The sequence below is a fragment of the Protopterus annectens genome, chromosome 7.part0 (assembly GCF_019279795.1).
Source record: "Protopterus annectens isolate FY-2018-M chromosome 7.part0, PAN1.0, whole genome shotgun sequence".
Lineage (NCBI taxonomy): Eukaryota > Metazoa > Chordata > Ceratodontiformes > Protopteridae > Protopterus > Protopterus annectens.
Window position 1 is genome coordinate 1,398,681,694 of NC_056739.1, and position 18,572 is coordinate 1,398,700,265.

Genomic DNA, 18,572 nt, shown 5'->3' on the forward strand with positions numbered 1-18,572 from the left:
AGTCACCTTTTTCAGCATATAGTATATCCAAAGCAGAACATTCATCTGTGACTTGCTTGCTCTGTATAACTACACACTTGGTACACCCCAAAACAAGAAATGTGTTCTCTAGCATATTGTACGGCCACAGTAGTGGTGTTTCCACAGTGTCTTGGCCAAATTTCCCCTTGTCAATTTACATACAGCCTCAGGTTTCCCCTAAAAAGGGACCACGACCTATAGGCTAGCTAGCTGTTTAACAAAATGCAATAAAGAAATGTGCAAACAGTGAAGGCCAGCAAAAATATCTCATGATTTGTTGGGTAGACCTTATTTTTGCAATATATAACCTTATACACACACAAAAAAGAAAAATAAATGTGTGTGCAGATATATATATATATATATATATATATATATATAGATATATATATAGAGAGAGAGAGAAAGAGTTAACATGAACATTAGTGGTAAGTGCATTACATAATATTTTGTGTTTCATTTTACTTTTACCATATTGAGTTGATAGTGGGGCTGATATTTTTGTCACTGAACTTTGTGTTTTCAGTCTTAAACATTTACTATATTTTTTCCGGAATGGTAACTTACAGATATTTTTCTTTATAATATTTCATATTATTGCTAATAATGTTATGTACTCATTTCAATGGCACTTCTGATAACTTTGATAACATTTCTCCTCCTTCCTATATTTAGGCTCTGAGGTAGTGTTCTGCAATACTTAGCATAGCATCTCTAAGTGGAACAGTAATCTACAATGGCTCTTTTGAAGTGTCTTCGAATGGGAGTGCTGTGGCACTTGCATTCGAGGTGTTCAGTGATAAGGAATACATTTTATCGTACACCCCTCTTTTGTGAAAAGTCTTATCTGTCAATCTAGGATGCAAAACTGGTCAATCGTTTCCCTTTGGAAATGCCTGCGATCCTCAATCCTTCTTTACTTGAAGGGCTAGTCATACTTCCAGCTGAGATTAAGATTTGGTTCAGAATTTTGTTTGCTTTGGGTTGGATGTCAGGCAGTCATCACTTCTATGGTATCATTTTCCCCCCTCAAATTGTTCTTCAAACTTAACTAGATAACCACTGAAAACTGGCTATTTAGCTGCTGAACAGTTCTTAAATGGATTATATGTACTGTCCATATATAACATCCTACACCAACCCTATATATATATATATATATATATTTATTGGAGACTCAGTCCTTGAAACAATATAGTATAACTGCCATGTCCCTGTTTTGTACTCTGTTGTCAGTACCTGCTTACATACAATAAAACTCCTAAATGTCTTTGAATGATATAATGAAAATTGACTTTTTGTGCAGTATTATCATCATCTGGTTTCATACAATCCAATAAACAGCAGGAATTTCTCATCAAGAAAAATATTTTTTCTGTAGGATGAGTGGCTGTCCACATTTTGTACTAAAGTTACTGAAAATTATCTAATTTGTTTTGCAGGTGCTTACCACTGAAATTCAGCTTTTATCACATTCACGCACAAAATCAATCAGCTTGGTCATTTATTTCTGATAGCTATGTGTAGTTGTAAACTCTTCAACTAATTTTATTCAATATATAACTTAAATTCTTCTAATTTAAATTGTGAAAAATTACCATTTACAATCTGTTCAGCAAGTGTTTTCTAGCATTCATTTAAACAATTTCACATTTAGTGTTTTTTGTAATCATTGTACTTTGTGGTTTATCTGCCATTATGTCAATGCGGGACATTCTATGTTGATAGAACATCATATGTTAGAATTACTGAACACCCTTCTGATACTTAGGGATATTCATCCTTTTTTAACCTTTATAATTAAATGTGCTGTTATGCAGCAAATGAGATGGGAAGGTAAAGATAAACAACATGTGTTACATAGAGGGATTAGTGTCCCAGGCTCATATTTATGGACTTTATTATAAATGTAGCTTTATGGATAATAATGCCATAAATGTTAGTCTGAAGATAGGGAATGGTCTAGTGTTAATGTAATGTAGGGAAGACTTATATGACATAATGATAATTATGAATGTGATTTGATATCATGACATCAATGCGCCAAATTATTATTCAGCTAATCAGACCACCATGATCACTTTGGGCTGTTAGTTTGCATATTATTTTATCAAATGTTTATGTAACTGATACACTTTATGATTTTCTAATATAAATATGCGTGTAATATTGTGTACTTTGTACTATGATGTCCATTGCAAATTTCATAACTTAATTTTTCACTTATTGCATATGATATGTGTCTTGAAGCTTTTTTTTATCGGTCTCCCTAGAAAAGGTGTCACTTTTTGTGCCCAGGCAGACCATCCTGGTAAACAAATGCCAATAAATAAATGACTTATTTTACAGTTTATATGGATGTTTATTGTAGTTCTGTTTTCTTCACAATAGTCATTTTAATGTGAAACTAGGGATTCTCTTGGAGTGCTGAACCTGCAATGAACAGCTTAACAATCACTCTGTCTTGGCCTCCCCCCCCCCTGAAGTTGTTTCTTGAAACCATTGTTGTTATTCCAAAATGACCTTTTCAAACATCATCAGTAACATGCAGATTACTTCAGGCCACTTTGTGTGAGCATCCCTTGTACGTAGGAATGTTGAATAAATAAAATGACCAGTAAAGTAAACATGAACATGTTATCATGGGAAATAGCACCATTTCCAGTGATGCAGGGGTACTGGTGGCCAAACATTTAGGACGATGTTATATTCAATTCATCACTTGGCTGAGTCATTCTCTGTATTCATGCCAATCTACTAAATGCATCTTTAAGAAAGGTTTTTCAGTTTTACCATCGCATGGTGTAGCCTGGTGGAAATTTATTATTTATTTTATTTATTTATTTATTTTACATTTGTTGACCAGAATAGTCCGACTGGATACATGCTACTTAGGAAAGATTACTGCTATAGAGCCACATAGGAATGATCCTTTACATACATATATACATACATGCATACATACAACTATTTCAAGCATGGACATTTATGCCCTTCTAGCCTGCCAATGTACAAGAGCACTTGTTCCCATACTAAGTGTCTAGGCTGTTCTTAAAAATATCTAAACTAGTACTTGCTTTAATGTAATTTGGTAGTCTGTTCCATGCATCAGCTACTCTGTCAGACAACCAATTAGTACACTTCTCACCCCTATAGAATTTTCTACATAGGTTGTCTGATGATTCAATAGTACTTTTTGTTAACCCCAAACATTCCCAGAGGTAGCTGTCTCTAAACGCCCTATATACATGAATAAAATCTCCTCTTAGATATCTGAAAGAGACACTGTACAAGTTCAGATATTTTAGTCTTTCATAATAACTTACATTTTCACATCCATGGATGCCCTTGGTATATTTCTGCTGTACTCTGCTGTAACATATGGACAGCTGCAAAACTAAGAGTTTAATGAGGTATAGGTTATTAGGTAACTATTAGGCATGCAGTCTAGGTGTGTATACGCTTACTAGAGCCTTCAACATACTGGACTCCAAGCTCACAAATATGGGAGAACGCTGCACCCCCCCCCCCCCCCCGAAGTCTCATTTTCCCTAGTAAGGTCTGACCATAAACCTATCTTCTTTGAAATCAAAATCAACACTGGAATCACATTAAAATCAGTAACAGTTATGAACTATTCCAGTGCAAATTAGCTGTTATTAAATGATGGTTTGTCAAAGTTCAATGCCCCTCCAAATCCTGAGAACACACCAGTCTATGATGAATTGCTGTATTAAACTCTGTACAACCATTTCAGTTTCTGCATAGAGGCTGCTGTACCTACCAGATGTAAGGCTAGAACTAGCCTCAGAAAGAAACCACCCTGGTGGCATCTCAAATTAAACAGGATATGAAACAAAAGGAAAACATTATGTCAAAAATCAGGAAGGGTAATTCACATAAAAATAAAAATTCTCTCATCAATGTAATTAGGCAACTAGGAGGGCTAATTAGGTCAAGCAAAGCCAACTCTGAGGTTAAGATATTCTCCCAGGCAAAATATAACTATAAAGCCTTCTACAGCTATGTCATAACCCTCAACGGAAGCAAACAGCAATGTGCTGAACTGGTGGTTAATGGTACAATGTTCACTGAGCCTGGCGATATAACAAACCTGTTAGTGGGCACATTCAGTTCCAACTTTACTTCCCCTCTCACCCTAACCATCCACCTAATAATACTCTGAAACATAACCCCTCCAACTATAACTATGGAGCATGTACTGCCTGCACTCATTAAAGTAAAGAACATGGCCTCACAGGATGCCACCTGCATAGTCTACACTATGACTTATCAGAACCCTTGGAGTCATTATTTAGCTATTGTCTTAAAACAGGATTTGTGCCGCATGAATGGAGGAATGCAATGGTCATCCGCTTTATAAAGGAGGAGCTTCAACAGATCCTGGAAACTTCGGACCCATTAGTCTGACTAGTCTTATTTGATAAGCCATGGAAAGAATTATTATGGAAATTATGAAAAAGGACATAGGAGACCTCCAGACATTGGATCATTTCCAGTTTGGCTTTGTCAAAGGAAGTTCATGCTTACTGAATCTGGTGGCTTCTTTGAAAAGATCACCAAGGCAATGGATAAGGGAAAACTGTGCATACTGTCTACTTAGATCTGGCTAAGGCATTTGATACAATATTCCACTTGGGTATTGTCAACAAACTTACAGAAATAGGTATAAATTTATTTTATTTTATTTTATTTTATTTATATTTGTTGACCGGGAGTGTCCGACTGGACGTAAGTCCATTTTCAGCAGAGGCCCGGGGAGAAAAGCTCCACAGTTAAAATAAACAGACAGTTGTTACATTGGATTACATAGAGATTAACAATTTACATAGCAATTACTTACAACATATTTACAGATGAAGAACATAGTACATCAGTAGACAAGTAGAGTCTTTAACTGTGAAGTACATAACAGACATTAACAAATGTTACAAGAAGAAGTTCCTGCTGTATAATAAATACTGGCTTATGAGCATCTGAGCTTGCTATAATCAAAGTAGTTAGTGGAGTGGAAAGAAAGGTTATAACATGTTGGATAGCTAGTTGGCTCACTGATAGGACCCAGGAGGTTAGAATCAGTGAGGTCACCTCACAAACAGGCTGGACACCAGGGGAATCTTCCAGGGCTCTGTGCTAGGCCAACACCTCTTTGACATTTACTTCTTGGATGTCAAAGCCAATATCAAAGGCCTCTGGCTAACCAAGTTTTCAGTTGATTGCAAACTGGGAGCAGTCATTGAATCCCTCCAATATGAGAACACCCTTCAGGAAGGATTACTATAGACAAACACTTGGTGCTAAGGCCATGGCTTAAAACTCAGTACCAAGAAATGCAGTATAGTACCTTTTGGGAAGTCTGCCCCCCAAGTAACTACCTTATCAATGAAACACCCACAAAAGTTGATTCATTAGTGAGAGATCTGGGTACTCATGTAGATAGTCACCTAGCCTTCAATGAACATGTTCCCAAGGTAGTAAAAAAAAATTATTTTGTATTGCTAACTTATAAACAAGGGCATGGTATCTAGGTACTGAGAGGTCATCATACAACTGAACTTGGCCCTCATAAGACCTACCATAGAGTATAATACCCCCTTCGGTAAGTACCTGACCAGACACTTGCAGCAACTGGAATGTCCACAAAGGTTCCTTACAAAAAGAATACACAGAGTAAACACAATATCCAACACTGATTGCCTGAAAGCCCTGTCTCTTTATCTGATATCATACAGACTTTTGAGAAATGATCTTTGCCTGGAATGCAAAGCATCCCTGGACCGTGTTTTGATAAATCTTTTGCACATCTAAAATGCAAACAGCATCAGAACTATTACATTAAAAGACCTACATTTTGCTTGCAACATAAATACGATATGCTGGACAGACAGATTTGTTTCTCAGAGAATTTCCATTTTCTGGAACAGGCTCCATTCATGTAAACCAGAGTTTCTCCTATTCCTATTTAAGCGCAGTTTGGACCAAAGGATGGGTAATTGGAAATTCACCCCTGGTCTGGCTCCTATGTCTCTGATAGACAGAGGCAGTCAGTAAATCATCCCCTATAAATCAAATATAAACCATATTTGTGGGTCACATTTTGGTTGCATGGCTAGTCTTTTTAGGACCCAAGTGACTGTTAGCCTGCTATACACATCTGAACCTATGAACCATTGAGGAGTCCAGCCCAAATGCTCAACTGCCCCACAGTACTGTCTGGTTAACTGACTTTCTCAGGATCATACAGTAGGCACATGGGGGCTGAGGGCATCAAACGTTAAACTGCAGGAAGGAGCTCATTAACAGTTCGTAGCCTTAATCACCTACACTAACTAAAAGATATCAGTGATATGACATCATTTACAACTACTCCAGGCATTCATGATTACACTGCATCATTTTGGGATTCTGATTGCACAGAAACATTCATCACCAATGCCTGCACAATAAATGATATGTAGCACATATCCAGTGAAATCATGACTTGTTTCTTTATTTAACAAGTCCAAAAACACAGAAACGAACCAGAAAGGAATGATAAATCCACAGCGTTTAATCCACAACGTTTAATTCAAGGTAGCGAATGGTAAAAACAATAAGATGTGAAGTGCTTTTCGTCTGGATTAGTATCCAGACTTCATCAGACAAACAGTTCATACTAGATACAACAGATTCAAATAGTTCGCTCATCGTGCACTGACCAATCAACTGTGTTACAATGTAACAAGTTGTTAAAGAAACAAACCCTTATATTCAAAAAGACTTCTTTCTTTATACTTTACATTTGTTTTGCAGTAAAAACATATCATTTATGCGTGTATTTAAAAGTCAGATTCAATGTAGTGCTTTTTATACATATGTCTTAAAATTGGATATATAATTTCTCCAAGAGGTTTTCCTTCTTTATAAACCATCTTACGGACACATATCACAGTTCTCCCAGTACTGCGTATTTAGTACATATATATATGTGTAAAATGCATAATGTATTTTACGCGTATATCTTAAAAAATGAAGATGTCATTTCTCCTAGAGGTTTTCTTTCTTCACAAGAGATCTTAGAGACAAATGTCACAGTTTTCCGATACTGCGTGTATAGTGCACTAATTAAAATCGGAAAAAAAACATTTTTATATTACGAGCAACTATAAGATCTCTATGATAAATCGTTATGTGCCATTAATTTATCTTAGTGACTAAGTAGTTGCTAGATTCTTTGTGCTAAAACATATTCTTGTGAAATTCATAAATTAGTTTAAAAAAACTTCTGTTCTAATACCTTCTTTAAAATTGGTGTTTGTTACTATTTCATTTAAACTATAATTAAATATGGGGAACCAAATAATACAATAAATAAATAACTGATTTATAAATTTAAATAAATTTATATGTACTACAAGTGGAATGAACTACTTTTGTATGAGTCAAATTATTAGTGCATAAAATTTTTATACCATTAATTATTATTTGTAATATTTAATAATTGAATCATTATCGAACCACCAAAAACATGTATACAATAATTATATCATTCAAACTGATCATATGTAAAAACTTTAAAACAAGTTAAAGCTAAAATATATAACAGTTTGATTTACCCAGCAACAGTTCTAATCTGTTTATAAACGCCGTATTGTGATTCCAACACGTCAATAAAGTGTATTATAATATTCTAGTTGTAAATTTTCAAATGCACCGTGAGGAAACGGCTTGTGCTCGATAACTATCCTGAATTTAAATTCTACAGTTAGTTACTGTGTTGTTAGCACTTGTAAAATATTCAAGAAAGTATATAAATGTTTATATACTAAAACAATTTATAATTTATATTTCGAATTCCATACCATAATTCCTTAATTGTAATATTTTCTGTCTAGTACTTTATCAATACATCAAAGCTGTGTATACAGTGGTGATATCATAAATAACAAACAAGTTGATCATATTAAATGTTAAACAAGCTAATACTAAATTGTGTAAAAGTTTAACTCTACGGGCAACTGGTATAAAGTGTCTGTAAATATCATGTGATATTACCTGCCACGGTAATCAAGTGTGTTACACTGTTCTACTTGTTATTACTTAGAAGACATCTTAGAGAAAACAGTATATAATCCATGAGTGAAACTAAACAAATATTCTAAAGTTAATATTATGTTATTAACTCCTTTACAGTGTTCAAAAAACTGTAGAATATATGCATGTGTTTTATGACCACTAAACCAAACTATTGTATGTTCCATACATATTTTTTGTGTTCATAGTTTTTGTTACTTATTTTTATTTTTTATTTTTTATATATAGAAATATATTTTCTGACAAAAAAGATTTTTTAAATGTAGTAATAAGTTAACTGTTTTTTAATTTTTGTTAAATGCCCCTCCATGGATAAAGTATAATGTTATACCTAAATTATCCCTCTACCATACCTATCTCAACAGACTTCTTAGTTTTAATACGCATGCTATTGAGCATGTTTCATTTAAACCTGGCTTTGTACATGCTCTCAAGCGTAGTTGCCAAATCAGCTCGTTTCTCTCCAGTTCTAATTTTATGTAGTTTTCATTATAATATTTGCCTCCTGTGTTTTTGTTATTAATTTGACAAATAATCATAAAATTAAATTTATGCCCTGCATGTTGTTCACAATGTCTAGCTAATGCATTATCACATTTTTTCTTTTTTATTGCATAAAGATGTTCGTATATTCTATCCTTTAAACGACGGTCCGTTTTTCCAATATAAAAGGACGGGCATTGTGAACATTGGGCTAAGTAAACTATTGAACTGGAATTACAATTATAATTATCTTTAATGTTAAATGTTTCTTTTCTTATTGTAAACACATCTGAAGTATCAATAAATGAACAATATTTACATGAACCACATCTGTGTGTACCCCCATTGGTTTTCTTAGTTTTACTTTTAGTTTCCAATAAGTTTTTAATGTTGTGTCCTCTTCTATAAGTAATTGTTGGGCCACAGTCTAATTTGTTGGAAATGTCTTTGTCTATTGACAGACAAAACCAATATTTTCTCACTATTCGTTGTATATCAGTAGCTTCTGGACAATATGTAAACGTAAAAGCCAATGAGTAATTTTTTCTTATATTGAAAGTAGTCTCAACAGAACCTCTTTTCTCTACTATAGTCGGTTCAACCCTTACTGTGTTACTGGTAAGTTCAATATATGCACTTTCTTTTTGGTTCGTAATAAAACTATTTAAAATAGGTATGTATATCCCTTTCTTTCTCTTTGTTATAACTTCCTGGAAAATGTCTTCCAGGAATTGGTTTGGATAACCTCTATGGGTAAACATATTATATAATAAATTGCATTCACTTTCAAATTCTTCATCTAGTGTAATCATCCTTGCCGCTCGTACGAGCTGGCCCTTCACCACAGATTTCTTTTGGTGGTGAGGATGTGAACTTGAAAAGTGTAAAAAAGTGTTTGAATATGTGTTTTTCCTGTAGATTTTTGCTGTATACCTACTTTCATTAAAGTTTTTACTAAGTTCCACATCTAAAAAACTAATCTTTGATTCCTGATAATTTTTTGTGAATTTTAAGAATGTAGTGGTTGAATTTAAAAAGTTGACAAATTGTTCTGCTAAAATGTTATCCCCATCGAAAATTATAAAAATGTCATCTAAAAATCTCTTATAAATAAAAATTCTTTCTTTCCATTGACTATTGAATATGAAATTTGTTTCCCAGAATGCCATAACCAAGTTTGCAAAACTTGCACCTACTGGTGAACCCATTGCTATTCCTATCTTTTGTAAATACAATTTATTATCAAAAGACACATAGTTGTTCTTCAAAATTATGTCTAAAAGTTGTTCCACTAGAAGACATTCATTTATTGTTGCACCTTTGTCTATGATAAAATCCACGACCCATTGTGTTCCTATATCTTGTGGTATACAAGAGTACAGATCACAGACATCCACTGTAAGAAAATTCAAATGGTTATTGAAAATTATTTTATCCATTATTTCCAAAAAAGCCCATGAATCTTTTAGGATTTGGTTTTCTTTCACCACATATTTTTTCAAAATTGAATCTACCAATTTTGCACATGGATATGTGATAGACTGCCTTGCATCAACCAGTGGCCTGAAGGGTGGGTTAGTTACTTCTTTGTGGATTTTTGGTATACCAAACAGTTGTGGAATCTTTGGAGACAACATGGTCAAATAATGGCTTAAGTTACTGTCTATTAAACCATCTATGTATAAATCACTAATAAACATTTTTATGTTATTGTATGCTTGATTTAATTGGTGTCTACTTACTTCCTCGTAAGTGTCTTTTTCCAAAACTTGTGCCATTATTCTGTTGTAGTCTTCATTATACATAACTGCCAGTCCCCCTCCTTTATCAGGTTTCATAAGTCTAAGTGGGAGGGCCCTAAACAATGTTAGTAATTCTCTTTCCTCTCTTGTAATATTTTCAGTGTGCCTTTCTTTTCTATAATTTTTTATTACTTGTCTAAATTCTTGTTCACACAACTGTTCAAACATAGTAATGATAGGGTTGCATGGGGGGTTAAAAGTACTAGTCACACTTAATTCATTGTCACTATATGAAGTGTTTCCTAGTAAGATCCCTAGGTTTAACTTTCGGATGAATTGTTAAAAATCAATTAATAACTCACCAATATCGCATCTCTTTGATGGGACAAAAGTTAAACCTTTTGCAAGGAGTTCAACTAAAACCTCATCAATACAACATTCGGTGTAATTATGAATTTTAAAGTCCCCTTCTCTGTTCGTAATTACTGAAAATAAAGTCAATCCTAGTATTTGCTGTTGCTCCGTGTGTTGTATTTCTTCCTGGGGCCCTGTTGTAGGTTCGGTTTCCAGTTGTTCCCCCTCCCCCCTCTGTAGTTTTTTTGATTCGATTGTACTTGCCATTGGTTATCATCTGAAGGATGTTGTGGTAAGAAACATTGGTTTTCATGTTCTAGCACTACTTCATCATTGTAAACCCCTTCTAAGTTATCATTAATGAAATCTGTACTATGCTGTACATCCTCATTTCTCCCAGTACTGTTCCTTCCATTAGGAGCCATCCTCTGTACTTAGGGATATTCATCCTTTTTTAACCTTTTTATTTAAATGTGCTGTTATGCAGCAAATGAGATGGGAAGGTAAAGATAAACAACATGTGTTACATAGAGGGATTAGTGTCCCAGGCTCATATTTATGGACTTTATTATAAATGTAGCTTTATGGATAATAATGCCATAAATGTTAGTCTGAAGATAGGGAATGGTCTAGTGTTAATGTAATGTAGGGAAGACTTATATGACATAATGATAATTATGAATGTGATTTGATATCATGACATCAATGCGCCAAATTATTATTCAGCTAATCAGACCACCATGATCACGTTGGGCTGTTAGTTTGCATATTATTTTATCAAATGTTTATGTAACTGATACACTTTATGATTTTCTAATATAAATATGTGTGTAATATTGTGTACTTTGTACTATGATGTCCATTGCAAATTTCATAACTTAATTTTTCACTTATTGCATATGATATGTGTCTTGAAGCTTTTTTTTATCGGTCTCCCTAGAAAAGGTGTCACTTTTTGTGCCCAGGCAGACCATCCTGGTAAACAAATGCCAATAAATAAATGACTTATTTTACAGTTTATATGGATGTTTATTGTAGTTCTGTTTTCTTCACAATAGTCATTTTAATGTGAAACTAGGGATTCTCTTGGAGTGCTGAACCTGCAATGAACAGCTTAACAATCACTCTGTCTTGGCCTTTCCCCCCCCTGAAGTTGTTTCTTGAAACCATTGTTGTTATTCCAAAATGACCTTTTCAAACATCATCAGTACCATGCAGATTACTTCAGGCCACTTTGTGTGAGCATCCCTTTTACGTAGGAATGTTGGATAAATAAAATGACCAGTAAAGTAAACATGAACATGTTATCATGGGAAATAGCACCATTTCCAGTGATGCAGGGGTACTGGTGGCCAAACATTTAGGACGATGTTATATTCAATTCATCACTTGGCTGAGTCATTCTCTGTATTCATGCCAATCTACTAAATGCATCTTTAAGAAAGGTTTTTCAGTTTTACCATCGCATGGTGTAGCCTGGTGGAAATTTATTATTTATTATATTTATTTATTTATTTTACATTTGTTGACCAGAATAGTCCGACTGGATACATGCTACTTAGGAAAGATTACTGCTATACAGCCACATAGGAATGATCCTTTACATACATATATACATACATGCATACATACAACTATTTCAAGCATGGACATTAATGCCCTTCTAGCCTGCCAATGTACCAAAGCACTTGTTCCCATACTAAGTGTCTAGGCTGTTCTTAAAAATATCTAAACTAGTACTTGCTTTAATGTAATTTGGTAGTCTGTTCCATGCATCAGCTACTCTGTCAGAGAACCAATTAGTACACTTCTCACCCCTATAGAATTTTCTACATAGGTTGTCTGATGATTCAATAGTACTTTTTGTTAACCCCAAACATTCCCAGAGGTAGCTGTCGCTAAACGCCCTATATACATGAATAAAATCTCCTCTTAGATATCTGAAAGAGACACTGTACAAGTTCAGATATTTTAGTCTTTCATAATAACTTACATTTTCACATCCATGGATGCCCTTGGTATATTTCTGCTGTACTCTGCTGTAACATATGGACAGCTGCAAAACTAAGAGTTTAATGAGGTATAGGTTATTAGGTAACTATTAGGCATGCAGTCTAGGTGTGTATACGCTTACTAGAGCCTTCAACATACTGGACTCCAAGTTCACAAATATGGGAGAATGCTGCACACACACCCCCCCCCCCCCCGAAGTCTCATTTTCCCTAGTAAGGTCTGACCATAAACCTGTCTTCTTTGAAATCAAAATCAACACTGGAATCACATTAAAACCAGTGACAGTTATGAACTATTCCAGTGCAAATTAGCTGTTATTAAATGATGGTTTGTCAAAGTTCAATGCCCCTCCAAATCCTGAGAACACACCAGTCTATGATGAATTGCTGTATTAAACTCTGTACAACCATTTCAGTTTCTGCATAGAGGCTGCTGTACCTACCAGATGTAAGGCTAGAACTAGCCTCAGAAACAAACCACCCTGGTGGCATCTCAAATTAAACAGGATATGAAACAAAAGGAAAACATTATGTCAAAAATCAGGAAGGGTAATTCACATAAAAATAAAAATTCTCTCATCAATGTAATTAGGCAACTAGGAGGGCTAATTAGGTCAAGCAAAGCCAACTCTGAGGTTAAGATATTCTCCCAGGCAAAATATAACTATAAAGCCTTCTACAGCTATGTCATAACCCTCAAGGGAAGCAAACAGCAATGTGCTGAACTGGTGGTTAATGGTACAATGTTCACTGAGCCTGGCGATATAACAAACCTGTTAGTGGGCACATTCAGTTCCAACTTTACTTCCCCTCTCACCCTAACCATCCACCTAATAATACTCTGAAACATAACCCCTCCAACTATAACTATGGAGCATGTACTGCCTGCACTCACTAAAGTAAAGAACATGGCCTCACAGGATGCCACCTGAATAGTCTACACTATGACTTATCAGAACCCTTGGAGTCATTATTTAGCTATTGTCTTAAAACAGGATTTGTGCCGCATGAATGGAGGAATGCAATGGTCATCCCCTTTATAAAGGAGGAGCTTCAACAGATCCTGGAAACTTTGGACCCATTAGTCTGACTAGTCTTATTTGATAAGCCATGGAAAGAATTATTATGGAAATTATGAAAAAGGACATAGGAGACCTCCAGACACTGGATCATTTCCAGTTTGGCTTTGTCAAAGGAAGTTCATGCTTACTGAATCTGGTGGACTTCTTTGAAAAGATCACCAAGGCAATGGATAAGGGAAAACTGTGCATACTGTCTACTTAGATCTGGCTAAGGCATTTGATACAATATTCCACTTGGGTATTGTCAACAAACTTACAGAAATAGGTATAAATGTATTTTATTTTATTTTATTTTATTTATATTTGTTGACCGGGAGTGTCCGACTGGACGTAAGTCCATTTTCAGCAGAGGCCCGAGGAGAAAAGCTCTACAGTTAAAATAAACAGACAGTAGTTACATTGGATTACATAGAGATTAACAATTTACATAGCAATTACTTACAACATATTTACAGATGAAGAACATAGTACATCAGTAGACAAGTAGAGTCTTTAACTGTGAAGTACATAACAGACATTAACAAATGTTACAAGAAGAAGTTCCTGCTGTATAATAAATACTTGCTTATGAGCATCTGAGCTTGCTATAATCAAAGTAGTTAGTGGAGTGGAAAGAAAGGTTATAACATGTTGGATAGCTAGTTGGCTCACTGATAGGACCCAGGAGGTTAGAATCAGTGAGGTCACCTCACAAACAGGCTGGACACCAGGGGAATCTTCCAGGGCTCTGCGCTAGGCCAACACCTCTTTGACATTTACTTCTTGGATGTCAAAGCCAATATCAAAGGCCTCTGGCTAACCAAGTTTTCAGTTGATTGCAAACTGGGAGCAGTCATTGAATCCCTCCAATATGAGAACACCCTTCAGGAAGGATTACTATAGACAAACACTTGGTGCTAAGGCCATGGCTTAAAACTCAGTACCAAGAAATGCAGTATAGTACCTTTTGGGAAGTCTGCCCCCCAAGTAACTACCTTATCAATAAAACACCCACAAAAGTTGATTCATTAGTGAGAGATCTGGGTACTCATGTAGATAGTCACCTAGCCTTCAATGAACATGTTCCCAAGGTAGTAAAAAAAAAAATATTTTGTATTGCTAACTTATAAACAAGGGCATGGTATCTAGGTACTGAGAGGTCATCATACAACTGAACTTGGCCCTCATAAGACCTACCATAGAGTATAATACCCCCTTCGGTAAGTACCTGACCAGACACTTGCAGCAACTGGAATGTCCACAAAGGTTCCTTACAAAAAGAATACACAGAGTAAACACAATATCCAACACTGATTGCCTGAAAGCCCTGTCTCTTTATCTGATATCATACAGACTTTTGAGAAATGATCTTTGCCTGGAATGCAAAGCATCCCTGGACCGTGTTTTGATAAATCTTTTGCACATCTAAAATGCAAACAGCATCAGAACTACTACATTAAAAGACCTACATTTTGCTTGCAACATAAATACGATATGCTGGACAGACAGATTTGTTTCTCAGAGAATTTCCATTTTCTGGAACAGGCTCCATTCATGTAAACCAGAGTTTCTCCTATTCCTATTTAAGCGCAGCTTGGACCAAAGGATGGGTAATTGGAAATTCACCCCTGGTCTGGCTCCTATGTCTCTGATAGACAGAGGCAGTCAGTAAATCATCCCCTATAAATCAAATATAAACCATATTTGTGGGTCACATTTTGGTTGCATGGCTAGTCTTTTTAGGACCCAAGTGACTGTTAGCCTGCTATACACATCTGAACCTATAAACCATTGAGGGGTCCAGCCCAAATGCTCATTAGCCTGCTATACACATCTGAACCTATGAACCATTGAGGAGTCCAGCCCAAATGCTCAACTGCCCCACAGTACTGTCTGGTTAACTGACTTTCTCAGGATCATACAGTAGGCACATGGGGGCTGAGGGCATCAAACGTTAAACTGCAGGAAGGAGCTCATTAACAGTTCGTAGCCTTAATCACCTACACTAACTAAAATATATCAGTGATATGACATCATTTACAACTACTCCAGGCATTCATGATTACACTGCATCATTTTGGGATTCTGATTGCACAAAAACATTCATCACTGATGCCTGCACAATAAATGATATGTAGCACATATCCAGTGAAATCATGACTTGTTTCTTTATACGGCAGGCACAAAAGCTATCATTACTGCCTTGTTGTTTTGTTTCTTTACATTCAGTATCACATAAATACTGCCCCAGAAATACTGACAAGTTATGTAACAATTCTGCAATCTTCATGGATCCCCATGTTGAAGATTGTTAGCACTGCCTAGTGGTCTCTGACTAGCGTAAATCTTTTCTAGCAGAGATGTCATCAGGCCTAAGCCAGTAGTGTTTGTTTGCAGTGTCAGAGACTCAATAGGCATTGCACTTGCCTTTTATACTGTAAGATCAAAAAATGTGGGCTCAGGAGTGCAGCAGTTCCTCTAAACAGTATAATATAGAGGGATCGTTGCACTCCTGAGTGTTCCATCCTTCAAATGAGATGTTAAACTGAGGTTCCATCTGCCTGCCTTGGTGGTAATGTGAGTAGATGTCAAAAAAAAAATCAAGGCATTTATCAAAACAAGACAAAAAGAATTTCTCTCACATCCTGGCAAAATATTCCTTATTCAGTGTAAATGCATCAGGCCATGATCTTAATGGGACTAACCTAGTCAACAAAAATAAATAAAAACAACATTTTTGAACCTTCAGGCCATACAACAATTGGTTTCATAGATGGTACCAGCCAATGGAGACTGTCAGAAAGGGGGAACTGAATTCTGTTCTGTTCTGCATTGTGGGTGATGCTATCCACCTGGCTATGCAAGGCATTCTGAACCAAAAAACATGATACCTCCCACTGCCCTTTTAGTTTAAGTAAAACTCACACACTTGCCAATATGATTTACTAAAGGTTACACAATGTGATGGCAGCTTTATTTAATGCCTGAAAATGTACACCCCTGAGACTTTCCTAGACCTGGAGGACGTGGAAATTTGTTCTGTCACTGAAATTGTCCAAATATATATACAGCATCCTCTATGTTTCTGAATATAATGCTTTCCATTCTCTCAGATCTCATGTCACTGATGGAGTGTGTCAGTCCTCATCCATAAAAGTCTGATTGAGCTAGAAGCCCTTGTATTCAGTAACTATATTGACTATCACATAACTGGTGGTTACCAAAACCCATCTGCATTGTATCATTTTCTGGTGGCTTTGATTTACCTATGATGGACTAGGAGAATTGCACCTCCTCTAAACAAATACACAGAATGCCTCCTTGAATTATAAACTTAAACTTAACCTTGTTCCATTGCACAGAGACTGAAGCCCTGACTCTGCTCCAGATGACCTGAGTTTGATTAACAGCTCAGGTGCTGGGAGGCCCCGGTAGGGAAGATGGAATATGAGCAGCATACGGCTTGCCCATCCTTGTGGGAAGGACTGATGGTTCACTTGTGACCACAAGTCCTACCATGCAAGTAGTGGCTTACACACTAGACAAGGGCCATTATGTGGAGCATGTCATCTTGGAGCTCTCAAGCCAGTGCTCTCAATGATGAAGTGAGCTGTATGGTGGGACTGACACCGAGTAGTTCCATGGTCTGTGGAAAATTACAACCAATCCAGAAATATGGATGACTCTGGTTGGGAGAGTGAAGCCAGATCCTCAAGCTGCTGGGATGAGAACACCTCCTCTCCCAGAAGCACACAGAGAGATGCATAAGCCAAAGCAGGGGCACAATCTCCTCACTGCGTGTCAGGGAGACAGATCTAAACTGTTGGCTGTCTCTCAGTGGAGCTGGTAGGACCCCATTCTATAAGACTGAATGGGCTTGAGACCTATGGAAGGAGGGCTTGCTGGTTGATGGACACAGAGGAAAAAAGAATCTAGAAAAAAATCCACTTGCAGCAACTGTGTAAAACCTTATTACAGAAATAATAAGGATGCCATCCCATCTAATATAGCATCAGTTTGATCTGCCCAGACCATATATTAATATTATAAGTCAATCTTGTGAACAATACAACCACTTTTAGGGACTTTGTGAAAGCTTCTAATCCCAAACAAGCAAGGCTCTTACAATGTAAACTGGGATCCCAGACAAGTAAGTCTGACATAACATCAAAATGTATTTTCAAAAAATTTTAAAGCAATATTGGCAAAACTTTACCAAACATTTATGACCCCTTAAAATGTATATATGGCGTGTGTTTATTTTGTTGTGTTTGTGTATCTTGTATTGGTCTGTAGTGTAGGGAGGAAGTATGTATGTGTGCTTGTTTGTGTGTGGAGAGTGTATGTGGGCATTCGTGATTTTAAATTTTGCACTTTTGGGGTTTTGGGTTTTGAAGTTTTCGGCTTTACAGTCTCGAGATTCTGAATTTCGCTATTTCAGTATTTCGGGATTGTAAAGTGAAACTATATATATGTATATATATATATATATATATATATATATATATAAGCCACAAATTAAGTTGAATGTAGATAAAGTCAGCAGATGGTCTACAGGTGTGTGAGACTGCTACATTACTGGAGTCGGGCAATAGGCCTTTTCCTCAGGATTGTGTGATCTCATAGTTAGAATATAAATTTATCGGGGGAAGGTGCAGTGTGGCTTACCCCATACAAAAACACTGATTTTTACTTGTATGCTTCAAGGTTTGCCCCGAAGCATATGTATTTACATGTTGTCATTTTTAGACTCTTTTTGTTGACATTTTTATGTTTCATTTATGTTTAGTATACTCATTTATGCA

The 18,572-nt window shown here is 36.0% G+C and overlaps 1 long non-coding RNA gene across 1 annotated transcript in view; it reads right to left on the bottom strand.

The window, feature by feature from the left end:
• LOC122805861 overlaps nt 1–18,572 on the bottom strand; it is a 418,789-nt gene that overhangs the window by 294,392 nt on the left and 105,825 nt on the right. The gene's annotated exons all lie outside the window — the stretch shown is intronic.